General features: G+C 40.5%; 1 protein-coding gene across 3 annotated transcripts in view; it reads left to right on the top strand.

Annotated features, from left to right (window-relative positions):
* DPP6 (dipeptidyl peptidase like 6) overlaps positions 1-12211 on the top strand; it is a 692619-nt gene that overhangs the window by 173890 nt on the left and 506518 nt on the right. The window lies entirely within an intron of this gene.

Genomic DNA, 12211 nt, shown 5'->3' with positions numbered 1-12211 from the left:
CTGTTTATCTCTATTTTGTTTTTGTCTTTGTAAGCTGCCCCGAGTCCCTTCGGGGAGAGAGGTTGGGTTATAAATAAAGTTGTTTTTGTTGTTGTTGTTGTTGTTGTTGTAGGTAATTTACTGAAAAAGAAGAAAAGGGGCTTTCAATGTGTGCACAGCATGTTATGGCTCTGAAGTACATTGTGACTAAAATACAATATTGGTATGGTGATAGTAAACAGCTAGAACAGTGGTTCTCAACCTGTGGGTCCCCAGCTGTTTCGGCCTACAACTCCCAGAAATCCCAGCCAGTTGACCAGCTGTTAGGCTTTTTGGGAGATGAAGGCCAAAACATCTAGGGACCCACAGGCTGAGGAAACACTGAGCTAAAAGGACCTGCCTGATAACATAATGGCTCAAGCTGCAATTAATGACTCTAAGATTTTTTTTTAAAAAAAAATAGAGGTGGCCAATGTGCAAAGCTTGAGAAACCTTTTTCATTTTTACTGCAAACCTCCAGAATTCCTGAGTCAATATTGGCAATGGCAGTGGAATGGACAATTGGGAAAAGACTCCTGGACAGGATCAGCCTCTAGCAATAGACCACCTTTAACTTCCAAATATAGGGCAGAACACACTAGCAAACCATTAACAGTGGTGCCTTTTGGCTCCCATATCATTGAGCTGTTGAATCCAGTGCAGGTTTCAGTTCAAAGCTATCCATGGTGCTTTAACCTCATTTAGAGAGATAGTTCAGCACTTTGGATAGCTCTTTTAAAGCTACCCTAAACCTGTATTTACTCTCTCTCTCTCTGACATTGGATCTACCAGCCATAGGCAGTTGGGTATGTTAGCATGCAGAAGTAAGAGGTAATAGCTTCTCTGATATTAATATACTTTATGTATTTATTAATTTACTTTATATTCTGCTCAAGGGAACCTAGGACAAATCACAGAACACATACACAGCACACATTCAGTGCAGTTGAAACAGCCAGGACAAATAGACAGAGATATGTTGTGCTGGCATTCAACTTCAGTGCCCTGTAGGGTGTGCTCAATTCCAGCCACAGGGGGTGCTGTTGCTCCTTCCTGTATGATGAAGAGCCATCACAGACTTCCTCCTTCTTTTTGGCCACTGGCATTTTTGGTTTTTCTGGCATTGTCTTTTATGGTTCTGTAAAATATCTCCCCTGTTTTAAGCGGTACCTAATTTCTCTACTTACAGCTCTCAAGCTGTTTTCGAACTGCTTAGGTGGACAGTAAGCTGGGCTGACAGTCGAGTGCTCATCACGACCTCGGCTTTGAACTGGCAACCTTTTGGTCAGCAGTGATCTGTTGTTGCTGGTGATTTACCAACTGTGCTACAACCCAGCCTCGATTTCTGTATTCACCCTAAAGAATCTCTTCCCATCCCATCCCAAGCTATCTTGTCCCTTCCTTGTAAAGCAACATAAAATCAATCCTGCCATAAACATGGAACAGTGGGTTGTTGTGAGTTTTCCGGGATGTATGGCCATGTTTCAGGAGCATTCTGTCCTGAGGTTTCTCCTGCATCTATGGCACGCATCCTCAGAGGTTGTGAGGATGGAACAGTTAATGTCCCCAAATATAACATCAACCCCCTTTTGTAACTACTTTGTCCCACTAAAGTTGCTTTCATCCCAGGGAAACACCAGTAGAGAACCGTGTGTGTTATATATGTAATTAAGCTGCTCCTGGCAACATCTCCTTTTAGGAGTCATAATTGTTAGTTGGCTTGGGGGCTGCTTGTATCTGAGTTTTTAATATGTGTCACTGAAAGGCTTTTTAAAAATTGGGCATTGATTTTTAGAAAACATTTCATTCAGTGGCTGTCACTAACTGTTTGCTAAGGAATAATTTCAAAAAGGGCACATCATTGTGCAATGATTTTTTTAACAAAAAAGGATGTTATATTCCCCAAAACACCCTACTTTCATACTATTTTCTAATGCTGAACTTTCAAAAATAAAATGTTTAGTTAAACAAAATGAATGCATAAAAAGATCACAATTATTTGGCATTTAGAAAACCCATTATATATGCAACAGAACAGCTTCTGATATTTTTGAGTGCTTACCCCCACTTCCTCCAATAATTATTTGATTGTGCCAAACAAAATAACACAACACTCTTTATGAATGATTACACGGACACACCAATAATTATTAGACATGGTAGAAGACCTTTCCGTTGACCTCAGACATTCTCATATTGCAGTTTTAGAAGATGTAAAATATCTGAGTGCAATGATAGGGTATGAAAATGAGAGGTTATTAATGTGCTTTAAGAGAAATAATGTTGAGATTTTGAATCACTGCTCATTTTTGTGAAAAAAACAACAATGGAAAGCATTTTTGTTATTTGTGTGGTTGCATTTTTAGAATGAAAAACATTTATGGAAAATAAGGTTAAAATATAAGTCACTGTATTAGAAGTAAGGGTAATGGTCATCATAGTTTTGCTGAAATTAAAGCACTTCTGTATTGGTTGTTGTTCATTCGTTCAGTCGTCTCCGACTCTTCGTGACCTCATGGACCAGCCCACGCCAGAGCTCCCTGTCGGCCGTCACTACCCCCAGCTCCTTCAAGGTCAGTCCAGTCACTTCAAGGATGCCATCCATCCATCTTGCCCTTGGTCGGCCCCTCTTCCTTTTGCCTTCCACTTTCCCCAGCATAATTGTCTTCTCTAGGCTTTGCTGTCTCCTCATGATGTGGCCAAAGGACTTCAACTTTGTCTCTAGTATCCTTCCCTCCAGTGAGCAGTCGGGCTTTATTTCCTGGAGGATGGACTGGTTGGATCTTCTCGCAGTCCAAGGCACTCTCAGCACTTTCCTCCAGCACCACAGCTCAAAAGCATCGATCTTCCTTCGCTCAGCCTTCCCTAAGGTCCAGCTCTCACATCCGTAGGTAACTACAGGGAATACCATGGCTTTGACTAGGCAATGGATCTTTGTTGCCAGTCTGATGTCTCTACTCTTCACTATTTTATCGAGACTGGACATTGCTCTCCTCCCAAGAAGTAAGCGTCTTCTGATTTCCTGGCCACAGTCTGCATCTGCAGTAATCTTTGCGCCTAGAAATACAAAGTCTGTCACGGCCTCCACATTTTCTCCCTTTATTTCCCAGTTGTCAATCATTCTTGTTGCCATAATCTTGGTTTTTTTGATGTTTAGCTGCAACCCAGCTTTTGCGCTTTCTTCTTTCACCTTGATTAGAAGGCTCCTCAGCTCCTCCTTGCTTTCGGCCATCAGAGTGGTGTCATCTGCATATCTGAGGTTGTTAATGTTTCTTCCAGCAATTTTCACCCCAGCTTTGCATTCATCAAGCCCCGCACATTGCATGATGTGTTCTGCATACAAGTTAAAGAGGTTGGGTGAGAGGATGCAGCCTTGCCGTATGCCTTTCCCAATCTTGAACCAGTCTGTTGTTCCGTGGTCAGTTCTTACTGTTGCTACTTGGTCCTTGTACAGATTCCTCAGGAGAGAAACAAGGTGGCTTGGTATGCCCATCCCACCAAGAACTTGCCACAATTTATTATGATCCACACAGTCAAAGGCTTTAGAATAGTCAATGAAGCAGAAATAGATGTTTTTCTGAAACTCCCTGCCTTTCTCCATTATCCAGCGGATATTGGCAATCTGGTCTCTCGTTCCTCTGCCTTTTCTAAACCCAGCTTGAACGTCTGGCAACTCTCGTTCCATGTATTGCTGGAGTTTTCCTTGCAGGATCTTGAGCATTACCTTACTGGCATGAGAAATAAGGGCCACTGTACGGAAGTTGGAGCAGTCTTTCGCATTTCCCTTTTTTGGTATGGGGATATAAGTTGATTTTTTCCAGTCTGATGGCCATTATTGTGTTTTCCATATTTGCTGGCATATGGCATGCATCACCTTGACAGCATCATCTTTTAAGATTTTAAACAGTTCAGCTGGGATCCCGTCGTCTCCTGCTGCCTTGTTGTTAGCAATGCTCCTTAAGGCCCATTCCACCTCACTCCTCAGGATGTCTGGTTCTAATTCATTCACCACACCGTCAAAACTATCCTCAATATTATTATCCTTCCTATACAGATCTTCTGTATAGTCTCGCCACCTTCTCTTGATCTCTTCAGCTTCTGTTAGGTCCCTGCCATCTTTGTTTCTTATCGTACCAATTTTTGCCTGAAATTTACCTCCAATGTTTCTAATTTTCTGGAAGAGGTCTCATGTCCTTCCTATTCTGTTGTCTTCTTCCACTTTCATGCATTGCTTATTTAAAAATAGTTCCTTATCTCTTCTGGCTAACCTCTGGAATTGCGCATTTAACTGGGCATATCTCCCCTTATCACTGTTTCCTTTTGCTCTCCTCCTTTCTTGGGCTACTTCCAGTGTCTCAGCAGACAACCATTTTGCCTTCTTGGTTTTCTTTTTCTTTGGGACGTACTTTGTTGCCGCCTCCTGAACAATGTCTCAGACTTCTGTCCATAGTTCTTCTGGGACTCTGTTTACTAAATCTAGTCCTTCAAATCTGTTCTTCACTGTATTGGTATCCTTGCCATAATTCCAATCTGTAAATTTTCTTATTTAATTTCAACCAGTTTAAGAGTGACTAAGGAACGTCAGATTATCTATGTAAAGGTAAAGGTTTCCCCTTGACATTAAGTCTAGTTGTATCTGACTCTGAGGGTTGGTGCTCATCTCCATTTCTAAGCCGAAGAGCCAGCGTTGTCCATAGATGCATCTAAGGTCATGTGGCTGGAATGACTGCATGAAGCATCATTACTGGTGTGTTACCTATTGATCTACTCACATTTGCATGTTTTTGAACTGCTAGGTTGGCAGAAGCTGGACCTAATAGTAGGAGCTCACCCCTCTCCCCAGATTCGAACTGCCAACCTTCCGATCAGCAAGTTCAGTAGTTTTGTGGGTAACATTTCCAATCTTTAGTCTTCTAGAACAAGTCATGTGATAGCCTCTTTGCTACAAGCACAGTGTACGGTTCCTATCCTAGAACTAGGAGTCCCTGGTGGCACAATGGATTAATATTATTGTTATTATTATTATTATTATTATTATTAATAATAATAATAATCTTTATTTATACCCCACCACCATCTTCCCAATGGGGACTCAAAGCGGCTTACATGAGGCCAAGCCCAAACAACAAATTACAATACAATGAGATACAAATTGCAATAAAATAAACAACATAACATAAAGGTATATATGAGCATATAAACAATATACACAAAACATTAAAAAACATACCATGGTAAAACATCAGAACATCTGGGCGTCCCCTGGGCAATATCCTTGCAGATGGCCAATTCTCTCACACCAGAAGCAACTTGCAGTTTCTCAAGTCGCTCCTGACACGGGAAAAACAATTCTAGAACTGTTAGGCAACATTCAGAGGGTCACTCATCTATGGAGCTGTCCGTGGTGGAGGGAAGAGTGAGATATGTTTTTGAAGAAATCAGGTCTATTTGGGAATTCCAGAGAAGGCACTAGGACTTTTCAAACTGTTAGGTTGGTAGAAGCTGGAGCTAACAGCAAGAGCTCACCCCTCTCCCTGGATTCGAACTGCTGACCTTTCGGTCAACAACTTTAGCAGCTCAGCGGTTTAACCCACTGTGCCTCTTGGGGCTCTGATTATCTATATACACAATATAATTGATGTATGTATTCATGTATGTAGTTTTACACCCCAAAGGCACTTCTGCACTTGTTAATAAAGATAATGCTTCAAACAGCAACTTACCTGTGATCCTCCACTGGATTGAGGAAATTGAGAAGATGTTTCAGCTCTGTCCCTCCTTCATTTAAGTGATAAAACTGACCTTTCTAGACATGCTGAACAGATCCAGTAAAGTCTGTCAGTTATCTCAGTGAAGTGGTTAATATTTCCTTACTAAAAGTGGCTTGTCAGATTTACAATTTTTAAAAAAGTTGATGTGCAGGAATGAGTCTAAATCCTACAATGCTTGAACTACATACAGCTGGTGGTTTGGTGCACGAAGCATCATGCACATTTGCAAGCATAGAGAAAAAGCAGCAGATGCAAGCAAAAGGTGTTCCTAAATTCCACAGATATCAGAGATGTTCAATAGACATTCCAATAATAATCTCTTCACAGGTAGGAATATTTCACAGTTCCATGGAACTAGGGAGATGACTTTCACACTTTGGCAGAAAATTGCACTTTCACAATATTATGTAAGGATCATACCTTGTTTATGCTTGAACAAAGAAAGTTCTATTTATATAAGTCCCTTTATGCCAGAGTTTGTACTTCCTTCAAAGCTGTGCTAAGGTGATATCCTGTTTATACCTGCACAATTAGAGTTGTGCTGATGTAAAAGGGATGGACTTAAATCCAAAAAATGTGAATTTTTCACAATTGATGCTTGGTGCATAGAGCATTGTATCCGCACATTCTGCAAGTAGAGCCCCCAGAGAATGTGAACATTGACTGTTGCATAGAAGAGAGCACCAACCTCGGGTGATTTGTTTCAACTAGTTAAACATTGACACAATGAAGCACATGGAAAATATAATGTATATACCCACAGAACAGCTATGCTGACATAACTATACACCGTGCAACCTTTTATTGAATCTTGGCCTATGCAACATCCTTGGCATTGGTTTAATTTCTTTCCCTTGCATTGGCCAAGTTTCCATTGTAGAGTTCTAGGTTCTGGGAGCAAAGAATGTAGAGTAACTTGAATGTGTTCTAGACTAAAGAGTCTTCATCTCATATCATTGTTACAGTGTCTAAATATATAGTTTCTTATGGCGAAAAAATGGACATATCTTGACAGATTATGCAGATATATTTTTGGCAGCTGAGTTGGCTTTTTTGCCATTGTAGGAGTACTAGTAGTAGTTGTTGTTGTCGTCGTTGAAGGCTTTCATGGCCGGAATCACTGGGTTGTTGTAGGGTTTTTCAGGCTATATGGCCATGATCTAGAGGCATTCTCTCCTGACGTTTCGCCTGCATCTATGGCAAGCATCTTCAGAGGTAGTGACCTCACTACCTCTTAGGATGCTTGCCACAGATGCAGGCGAAACGTCAGGAGATAATGCCTCTAGATCATGGCCATATAGCCTGAAAAACCCTACAACAACCCAGTTGTTGTTGTTGTTTTTGGAAAATGAAAATCTCCAGAAACTTTTGGAAATTTTATGATCTTTGAAAAGGCATGGTCTTGTTATATATTACATTTTTAAAAAAATGTTGCCATGACCTCATGATTAAAAACATGATCAGTTAGAAAATGGCATTCACCAGCATTCTCAAATATATCTATGTGTGTATGTGTATATGTATATGTGTACACACACACACACATGCAAAGTTTCAGAAGTGTTCTTTTTAGATGTTTAGTTGCCCAATAAACATCTACTCTCCCTTAAAACATATTTACCTTTAAATCATGCTCTCAAGAGACAAAAATAAGACTTCTTTAAAAGCAACTTAGTTGGTTTACTCACAAACTTCATGTATTCAATATACAGGAACTTTGCATATCAATCAAGTTACAAGTAGATTTGAAGTAGTTTCTCTGTGTAGGTAACACAGGGTATCATTCTTATAATAAACAGACCAAAGTTCAAAGCATTTATCTGTTTTGAGAATTTAATAGAGTCTCTGTAGTCTTCTTCAATTATTTTCTAAAAGCATACATCTGTTTCTACTGAAGTCTCTAAGTGCACATCTTACTGAAGTCCAAAGCATACTGTTCTAAAATGGAGTCTGAGCCCTGAACAAGCCCAGACATGATCACATGGTCTGCAGCCCCTCCCACTGCAAAGAGTTAAGGTAAAATTGCATAGCAATACACACATATACAATGCAGTTTGCAATTATTAACAACAAATAACTAGTGAAGGCTTGAGAAAGTTGCTATTTCTAACAGTACTACTAATAATACATTTTATTTGTTACTCTCCTCTCTTCACAGCTCAAGGTGGGTTGCAATATGGTTAAAACACAAAGATAAAATCTAAGACTATTAAAATGCATATATTTAAATACACAAAACAAAAATTGGCACAATACTAATAAAATGTAAGGTTAAAATTCACAGTTTAAGAAGACAGGAATTGTCTACTACAATTTCTGTCTTTATTTATGGATGGATGGATAGACAGATGAATATATAGATGGATAGATAGATAGACCGATAGCTGTCCCCTTTATATCCTGTGCCAGGAGTTGTATTTTTGATGTGAAAAAATTCAGATAAGCATAAACATTGTTCAGCTCTGCTTCTTCTTGCATATGCTCACATTTGATAAGAAACCTACAGTATCCTCTTAAACAGAAAGGTGTGGAGAAAACCCGAGGTTATCTTTTCTTGAAGACATATTCCCAGGTGGCTCTGATGTTGGTCAGCATAATTGGCTTAAAAAAAAAGAATTTGACTCAGTTGATGACTTGGTGGAGGAAGAGAACTGGCATTTCTGCTAGTACTTTTATTTGCTATGACAGCTAGGAGATGAGCCTTCATATTAAGAAGAAATATAAGCCTGATTATTGGAAAACACTAAGAAACAATATGGGTTGGGTATTTCTATCCTGGCCTACTTATGAATTTTCTGAGTTATCCAGAGCATGGAGAACTTACTTTTCTGGTCCACACTTCACAAAGAGCTCCCAGCCAATACAATTGGCTGGAACAGTGGATGAATCTATATTGTAGAATTATTTATCGTGTCATCAGTAACCAGACATTTGTATTACATTTTTAACAAAAACAAACAAACAGACAAACAAAACACAGAATTTGCAAGCTTGGTAGTTGATTAAATGTCCTTTGACCAGTATCTGGCCGCTTGGAGTGCTTCTGGTGTTGCCGCAGGAAGGTCCTCCATCGTGCATGTGGCAGGGCTCAGGTTGCATTGCAGCAGGTGGTCTGTGGTTTGCTCTTCTCCACACTCACATGTCGTGGATTCCACTTTGTAGCCCCATTTCTTAAGATTGATTCTGCATCTCGTGGTGCCAGAGCGCAGTCTGTTCAGCACCTTCCAACTCACCCAGTCCTCTGTGTGCCCAGGAGGGAGTCTCTCATTTGGTATCAGCCATTGATTGAGGTTCTGGGTTTGAGCCTGCCACTTTTGGACTCTCACTTTCTGGGGTGTTCCAGTGAGTGTCTCTGTAGATCTTATAAAACTATTTCTTGATTTAAGTCGTTAATGTGCTGGCTGATACCCAAACAAGGGATGAGCTGGAGATGTCTCTGCCTTGGTCCTTTCACTATTGGCTGCTACTTCCCGGCAGATGTCAGGTGGTGTGATACTGGCTAGACAGTGTAATTTCTCCAGTGGTGTAGGGTGCAGACACCCCGTAATAATGTGGCATGTCTCATTAAGAGCCACATCCACTGCTTTAGCGTGGTGAGATGTGTTCCACACTGGGCATGCATACTCAGCAGCAGAGTAGCATAGCGCAAGGGCAGATGTCTTCACTGTGCCTGGTTGTGATCCCCAGGTTGGGTCAGTCAGCTTTCGTATGATATTGTTTCTAGCACCAACTTTTTGCGTGATGTTCAGGCAGTGCTTCTTGTAGGTCAGAGCATGGTCCAGAGTGACTCTCAGGTATTGTAGAATTAATGTAGTTTGATACCATTTTAACTGCAATAGCTCAGTGGTATAGAATCATGGGGGGGGGGGGGTGTGAATTTTTGCAATGTATGTAGCTTTCTCTGCCAAAGACCACTGGTGTCCCACCAAACTGCAAACCCCAGGATTCCAAAGTATTGTGTCATGACAGTAAATGTGGTGTCACACTGCATTAATTCTACAGTGTAGATGCCCCTGCTGCAAGCTCTGGTGGCATCAGATTGATCAGTGTGGTGATCAATGGGTTTGTATGGTTTCTTACCTGTGAGCCAACCTCGAATTTTCTATATTTTACTGAGCAGCCTTCTTTCTAATTATATGATGATACTCATGTTTTATGAGATCTGTTTAGTCAAAAGGCACATGTACCACACAATGGGATGCTTTTGCAAATTGTTAGGAAGGATGCACAGAACCACAGAGCATGTTTGATTCATCCAGCATCCAATGAGAAGTATGGGATTATGTCCATTTTTTCGCACTCCCTCTTTCCTCTTTCATGGTTAGGAAATATTTGATACCTGCCATCTGGGTAAAACTGTGCAGTAGAAGAAGCTATTAAATTAGCTGGGTTGTTCGAGGAAAAGGTCATTACATAATTTTGTGATGGGAAGGGTTTTTTTCAAAAGATGGACAAGACGTGGTCAAACCCAAGGTTTCTTAAATCCTCCCATTTGGGACCCCTTTTGGCCCAAATGCAACCCTGGTTATATAGGTAATGGTATATAAAATGGTTATAAAAATCAAACATTTACTAATAACAAATCAGCATTTGCAAGGCTTGCTAAACAGACTGATTTTCCTTTTTATGAAGTACAGCTGAAGCATCTTCTGCAGAGTCCACTGTAAGCACTGCACTGCACAACAGATTTGTGTAAATGTCTAAAACAGCCACTAGGTAGCATTCAGAAAACTTTTACTATCACCAAATTTTTCAGGATTCCAACATTGAACTAAGAGATCCGCATTTGGGGTCTGGACCCACAGTTTAAGAAGATGTTTTCTAAGCCTTTGGGGAAATCGCCTATGCCCATTCCACTCATTCACAATACTTCCAGAATAGAAAAGCAAGCAATATGTGCTTGCAATTTATGAACCAATTTTGCTGAATGCATAAAGTAATTCTGATGAAAATATGCCAGTTCTTCTGGAATCAGGCCTTTGATGTCTGTTATCAAGAGGCAAAGAGAACAAATTGTTTTTAAACAAAGCTATTTAAAATTTCTTTTTTGTATAGAATAGATCTTTGCCCTTGAGTCCAAAGATCCTATTGTGAGCAGGAAAGCTGGGAGCTGATACTAAAATACAGCAACGAACAGCAGTCAGGTGGAGAAACAGAAGGACACTTGGTCCCTTGGAGTTCACTCAAAGGATAGGCACACACACAACTACCTTCATGCAAACACAAAGGGTACGTGGTGATGATGCCAAAGTGTGTTCTGTTTAAACAATTGGATCTTGGCTCCATTACAGGCCTCAGGAAATCCTAATGAGTTCAATAGTAGATGTACATAGGACTGCACTGTGAATCATTTAGTAACTGTCTGTTCTAAGTAGTTCTTCCCTGCCACTTGTTGAATGGACATCATAGCTTTCCAATACCAACAGACAGAAATTTGCAACTTAAACATTTGCATCAGATACTAGTTAGACTCAAATGAAAGAGCAGATAAATATGGTCAGACTTGTATCCAGAACGGGCATCCTGGGACTCCTGAAAAAAAGAGGCAAAGGCACTGCTTGTTAAGTATAGCTTCCATCTTAAGGATTAAAACTACGGGAAACATTAGGAAGAACATTAGGAAGATCTTCCTGACTGTAAGAGCTGTTCAACAGTGTAACTCTCTGCCCTGGAGTGTGGCAGAGGCTCCTTCTTTGGAGGCTTTTAAACAGAGGCTGGGTGGCCATCTGTCAGGAGTACTTTCATTGTGACTGGATGGCCCATGAAGTTTTTTCTAACTCTATGATTCTATGATTATGTCTATAGCCCATTCTGCTCATGGATACTTTTTTCTCAAATACCTTCATTTGCAGGGAGCCTTCAAACCAGAAAAATCAAAAACAGGCCATGCAAAAGAGATGGGAACACATTGACAGGATCCTGGAACAAACTCAGATGCCAGCTCAGTTTTACAGGATCTAAAAATGTCAGTCACAATAAGAAGGGTGTTCATTTATTCTGCCCTTCTGGATTCCATGTAGGATAAATAATAAATGGACACATCTCCAGCACCAGGAAGGACAACATTCAGAAACAAGTGGGAGAAAATTCTGGCCTCCCAAAATGCTCTGTTGCTGCTCTTAGTTCTTAAACAAAGATGTTTCCAAGGAAGATTCTTGCAGTGGAATCTGGGACTGCTTTTAATAAAATATGGTCGCAGATTTGCATGGAGAACAGAGCTGTAGGGTTGCCAGTCATGGTGGTCTCATGGCAGAGAGGCCACAAGTCTTTCTGTCTGGCACAGAGTACCTGTATTGTTTTGGGAAGGGGAGAGCTAGATTCACTATAAGACCTAGTATCCACTCTTTCACATGGCTATTTGATATTCTGCTTGATTGCCCATACTTTTGCAGTGTGAACTGTACTGATCACATCAAGGCCAG

The sequence above is a fragment of the Anolis sagrei genome, chromosome 6, assembly GCF_037176765.1.
Source record: "Anolis sagrei isolate rAnoSag1 chromosome 6, rAnoSag1.mat, whole genome shotgun sequence".
Taxonomy (NCBI): Eukaryota; Metazoa; Chordata; class Lepidosauria; order Squamata; family Dactyloidae; genus Anolis; species Anolis sagrei.
Note: the sequence above shows the minus strand (reverse complement) of the source record. Positions and strands in the feature narration are given on the sequence as shown.